Source organism: Acromyrmex echinatior, chromosome 17 (genome assembly GCF_024713525.1).
Source record: "Acromyrmex echinatior isolate Ae372 chromosome 17, ASM2471352v2, whole genome shotgun sequence".
NCBI classification, from domain to species: Eukaryota; Metazoa; Arthropoda; class Insecta; order Hymenoptera; family Formicidae; genus Acromyrmex; species Acromyrmex echinatior.
In genome coordinates, this window is record NC_141868.1 from 959,642 (window position 1) to 966,045 (window position 6,404).

The window sequence follows — 6,404 nt, forward strand, 5'->3', positions numbered from 1 at the left end:
TCGCATGTAAGTCTTCATTTTTTCGCTCTCAATAAAATAAAACTTCGATTTGTTTTCGAACAATCCCGCGGACGAAAAGATTTAACACAACAAAGTCCAGCAGTGAAATAATTAATTTGTCAATACGAGAAACCAATTTCGTGGTGAGTCCAAGGATAGAGAGATTCTTTTCTTTCCCGAAATTCCTCACCTCACGTCGACCTTAGGAAAGAGAAACTCATTCAGTCAGCAGGACCGAGGTAATTCGTGAGGAGAAATTACTTAACTCTCGGATGATACATAAATTAAGTCGGAATCGTAAAGGGGCCCGTACCACAGTCGCAGCCAGTTAGCGTGAGGGTGCCCCAGAGGGCAGTACCACCCCCGCCATTGCCTTCTACTGGCTTCTCTTTCTACCCCTTCCTTATTCTCCACCTACCCCTTCGGCCACGTTCCTTCTATTTCGCTCAACCCTTTACGTCGCTGCCTAATAGAATTACCCTCAGAGCTGAAGTTAGCCGGATTGAAATTGCCATGTCACATTTTTATCAAATCTCATTAATTAAGTCGTCAGTCTGATGAAACCTTTCGGACTTTCTATCGCGTACATTTAATCACGCTCGCAATTATTTTCTGAGAATGGTGAATTGAAGATGATTGAGAGAAGTCTAAGCCTAATTTCTACTGCAGCTTCGATGTTTACTTTAATAGGTGACGAAGCCACGACTTCATAATCAAATTCTGATATAGCCTTTTAACTCAACTATTCTTTCTTTCTTAATTAATAATGATGATATATTTCTGTTGATAGTTATTATAGGAGGAAGCCTACAAAATTAAAAATATGTACTTTTAGAAAACCTGAAAACATTGGAAAGTTTTCGACGTAGACAATTCGAGAAAATTCAAAGCTCAGTTTTCCAACACTCCTTATTTATTCCCGTCTAAAATCTCATTTCGACTGAAATATCTGCTTTATACCCGACGGTACGTGCATTCGCGGTATGATTTTTCATTAAAGTGTCTCCCGCAGCTGAGATATTGCCGGCACATTGAATGTAGCTACTCCCCAGGAGCGAGCGAGAGAAAAAGGGGTTGAGAGGGGAGCACACAAGAGTGCGAGCTTATAAAGCGCTTTCGCGAGCGGGTAGGAAACCGCGGGAGAACGAGTGTTAAGCGAAACGTATGCGCGCGTTTTGCAGAATATTGCGGCGGTGATGTACATCCGGTTGCGATGCTCCCATGAGTGCGATAAAGATGCCGCTGCGCGAAGTTATGCGGCGGCGAAGAGAAATAGCGGGCTCTCGCGGGTTTCGCAGGTTTCGCTTCTTCAATTCGGCATTGGCGCGCGTTTGCTCGATACGCGGGATGAGACTAAAGTACTAGCTAAAATTTATTTTAGACGTGATTCATCCGAGACGTCGAAAGCGGAAGATATTAATCCTTAATGTCTTTAACACAAGAAAGGGTATGTTTACTACCTGGAAAATCTGGAAAACCAGGAAAATTTTTAGATTTTTTTTATTTTTAAAAATCAACGAAATTTATTATAGGAATTTTTAAATGAAATTTTATCGGTACTTGGAAAATTTTTGGAATTTTACTTATTCAGTCTCTTTTGAAAATATTGTTTTTTTTTTTGATAATTTTTTTCTCGATAATGCAAAATGTTGACAGTATCATTATTGTAACTGTTGACACTTTTTTCACTACCCGTTGATAGAAATGGTGAATTTATTCATAAGGCATTTCTCAATTTCGATTGAAATTTGTCGTACGGATAAATTTTACTACCATTTCTATTTTCGTCAGATTACGTAGATTTAAAGCAATAGTCATCGGCTTAAGTTTACGCCTTACGGTTACTGTTACAGAAATTTTGTCTGCGGTAGCCCTAAAAGTTATCCCCTGTCGTAGCCCGATAAAAGGTATTAAATTGGAGACAAGAGGTACTAAATCGAGGCAATACCTTACGTAGGTTGGACCAGTGAAATCATCGCGTTAATGTGAATCATGGCAGAGGAAGACGATTCGTTGATCTTCTCATTACCATTCTCGTTATTGGCGACTAAAGCACCACGTCGCGACGTCCGATTTCCAATTTTCCTTGGTGGGGTCAAAAAATTAGCTTATCGCTCGCGATAATCCCGATCCCCTCGGGAACACGGCGCGTGCACGCCCGCGGATTATATACTGGAAAACATATTTCGTAATCCGCAGAGATATACGCGTCTCCGTTGAGCCATCCCCAACCTCCAAACCACCCGTCCCGGTCCGAGGGTGGCGAGTTTGCCATATCGAGAGCTACGAATTATTATTACGAAGATTCTCATGTATCTCAATGACGCATCGCTTCGCACGGGACTTAAGCTTTAATGGAGTCCCGCTCTTTTTGTCTATGATCCCCCTTTTGTAGGTCTTACCGAGGCGATGAACTTACGGCCTTCGGGGGGGTTGAGGAAAGCCGGGAGTGAGTTGTGATGAAAGATAAGTGACACGTGGACAGTGCTCGTGATATTGTGAACATTTGCAAAACCTGGGTATTTTTTATATAATATCTCGATACGATCGAGACATTGAGTTTAAATGGAGGCAATTTTACAGAACATTTTTTCGAAAGAACTTAGGATTCATGTTTTCATGTAATGTATTTGACGTCAAGTGTAATGCATGTACTTCTGTTTATTGAAGGTCGTGTATAATGAATACAATATGGAAAAGAACAATTTTGCTGAAAGATCTAAAATTTTGCTGAATTATACAGGTCTAAAAATAATTTTATTGGATTATGATATAATATGATTAATAATTATGGGGTGGAAAACTGAGTACTGTTGCTAAAATATAAATAAAAATTTTATATTCTAGCAAGTTAGCAATCAATTTGAGTTGCCAACTAAATTATTAAAAATAGCCCAAAGTCTCTCGTCTCACACCAACGCAGAATTCTCGCGGAAGATATCTACGGCTTGCGATTTCCGCTCACGAAGAGAGCTAAACGGATATCGATTATGCGCTAACGAGGCTTACGTCGGATCGTCCTGATCAAACACATTAGGTTCGACTTCCGGTGAAAGGAGGCTGCCAGAGTGGCCTCCATTGTCGGTGAACTCGATGACGACCTATTGTCGCCTCGCGCGTTTCACGACGCCGTTCGTTTGTCGAGGAAATGGGAAAGTCGAGTGGTTCTCTCGACCCTCCATTGTGTCGAGTGGGTTGCCGCAAAATAGGCACAATCATCCACGAATATTTCCTGCGAGAAGAATCGCTCACCGATGACATGGCAATGATGATTTCATATCCATCTGCTAACCTGTTTACGATGAATTTCACGCTTTGTGTTTATTTTTGCTCTATCTTCACTTTTTCCAACAACTTCAAAAACTCCAGGAAGTAAGACAAATTTTTATTTCTAGGAAGCTAATAATTCTATAGTTCTATAATTGAGAAAAGTATAAAAATATAAAATTTCGGTACTATGTTGAACTTTTCTTTATACAGTCTCTCTTATTACAAATACAGAACGGAATTGTTAACTTCCAAGATAATAAGAATTTAAGAAATTGTAAAAATGAACATTTCAATATACTTATAAACTTAAAATATACTTACAATTGTAGAAGACTTATATTAATATGCACATACCGAAAGAATGGACTTATAATACACATCTTTATGATACGTATTAATTGACGGTTTATTGTTTCTCGTACTTTACAATGTTACACTCATGTCTCCGTCACCATACCTCTCCCTCGATCCTCACGCCCCCTCGCTCGCTATATCATATCGGTGTCCCGATATTGCTTATCGATGTTCGATCCGCCGCACAATAGTCTTTTCTTTTTGTACTTTTATTGTGATTTTTTTTTAAGTTTACTTCAAATAAATAAAGGATTTCTTAAAACAATATCCCGAGAAAATCAATTTTTTAATTGATCTAATATATAACTCCTGAAAACAAATATTACTCAGATGACATTACATTTTGTAAAAGTGCGCTCGAAATATTTCAGTGGACGCAAAACAGGCTAATGCGACCCTGTCGGTACATTTGTTCGCTTAAAGTTTAAGTTACTGTGAACTTTTAACTCGTGACGTACAATAATATGTTTGAGAGAACTTCAATGAAAAAGAGAGATCCGCAAACAACAATACAAAATTTATACTATGTAACGAGAAGCACTGTATACGAATCACGGTGCCGTGCTCGCAAACCGTTAAGGACCTCTAGACCTTCCGGAGCGGCATTACGGCCGCTGATAAAAATTGATGAAGTCACCAAATTGGCGGTACGCGATCGATCTTGAAAATTCCGAGTGGTTCTCACGCGTAGCCACGATACCATCCTGCAAGTCCATTGATTCGTGTATCATCGTAATTTCACGGCGCGTTACCTACGCGAAATAACTCGGGGGACCGGCACGATGTTTCTGCCTTCGGCTTTAAACAAGCCACGAAATTGGTTTACTTTTCGGTGCGACTCCTCACCACCCCACGATGTCACTGGAATCACGTCACCCTCGCGAGGCAGTGAAAAAAGCAGCCAGAGCCTAATTTCCTACACCTCCCTCAAGACCTTATCTCCTCCTTCAGCCTCCCCTCCCTCTCTTCTATTGCTCACCCTCCGCCTCCTTCGCAGTCCCGTTGACTTCCGCCCGGGAATTAGCCTTTTAAATTGGCTCACCTATAATCCCACGTTGCTGAGTGGCCGCAGTTTTCTCAAAATAAATGGGAGGATCTCTTCCTTTCTGTACAAAACCACCCCGAGTGCTCAAAAGAAGTAATTAGCGGACGCAGAAATCATTAAGAGGCGTCGTTAACCTTTTAACAGCGAAAAACCAACAACCATCGTAGAGAAGTAGTATAATAAATATACTTACTTATAATATAAATAGTAGGTCATTACTGCTCATATATGTCGTTAATTTGACTAAAAAAATGAAATTAAAGAATCTAGAATCTCCAGAAGTTGTATTAAATTTAACTCAAATTTAGTTTATTATTTATTAAGTACACATTAATATGGACGTTGCTTATTTTGAAACTGACCACAAAAATAGATTCTCCTTTGATATCTAATAGTGCAATATTAATGAAAACATTTTAGATATAGAAATTACAATTTTATATTATTAAATAAAATATCTTCGCAGCATTTGTGCGATATAGTTGAGGATAAATAAGATTTCCTTGGATTTACTTTACACTGTCTATTTTCTCGCGATCGAAGTTCGTAGGAGATCACAAGGATAATATCCCTGTGGACGTCTTCGGCCACATGCAGAGGGTGGTCGCAATGGCGATACCGCGAGGATCAGGCAATTTGCTAATCTGGAGAGAATAGTCCCTTTTCCGAATAGCGGTATTCGTTTTACGATTATCGTAAAACAGCAGTAGGATGGATTCTTTTTCAGTGCGTATTTTTTCCCGTTTTCATTATTCGGGGAAGGATTCAAAGTTGTCTAAATTTTTGCTCTGTAAAATGATTATATTATTTGGAAAGAACGATTTAGTTAAAGTATTCAAAAATTCAGCTATTTCATAGCTATTATAATAAATGCAGATCTGAAAAAAATTTTGTTGTCAAAAAATGTAGAGGATACTTAAGCATAATTAATAATGTTGCACAAAGTTGTGACATTCTAATGACCAGTTTGAGCATCCTACAACGTAATTATTTTGTTAGTACAATAAATTTCTTTTCAAATTTATAGTTAAATTTTTAGATATTTTAACAAAACAGTTCTTTCCGTGTCAGATCTGCAACTTTTCGCTATTGTTTGTAAAAATTATATAATTTAGTAAATATATCTTGAAACTAACTGTGTAAAAGAAATACTCGAGATTCATCGTTTGGTTTTTTTGCTGTAAAACAGGTAATGATTCTATTTCTTTATATTCCGACTAGAAGATTTTAATATATACAATTTTATTTAGAATCTGGAAATTCTTGTTCTACACTTTTCTTGATATGACAATTGACGTTGTAACATTACTGTATGAAGCATCTTCACATATAAAAAAACATGTTTATTTAATTACAACTCTCGACTGTTGAATTTAATGTCAACTAGATGTAACTCTGCGTTTTAAGAATATTATTGAATTACTGAAGATGGTCAGATTGTGGCCGAAACGTTTAATGTTTTAATTAATGTAATAATAATTAAATATCACAAACTATAACTTGTGCTGTGGTTTTTTATGCTCTTATTTTTTATATGTGTTAATATGATTTAGTCTTGTGACCTCAAATAATATTTAAATTAAGAATTTTTTTGGAATTTTTAATTGCAAGATTCAAAACAGTTAACTTTTCTACGCAACAAATAATCGTAAAACAAAACATACTGTTATTAATAGTTTGCATTATTATATATAAAAAAAAGAAAATTATAATCTTCATATGTATTATTTTTGCA

The 6,404-nt window shown here is 37.3% G+C and overlaps 1 long non-coding RNA gene across 1 annotated transcript; it reads left to right on the plus strand.

Annotated features, from left to right (window-relative positions):
- Window positions 1-5,208: 5,208 nt before the first annotated feature.
- Window positions 5,209-6,168, plus strand: LOC147906812 (uncharacterized). Its single transcript, XR_015548009.1, has 2 exons — window positions 5,209-5,858; window positions 5,920-6,168. It is a non-coding gene; the product is annotated as an uncharacterized LOC147906812 (long non-coding RNA).
- Window positions 6,169-6,404: the final 236 nt, after the last annotated feature.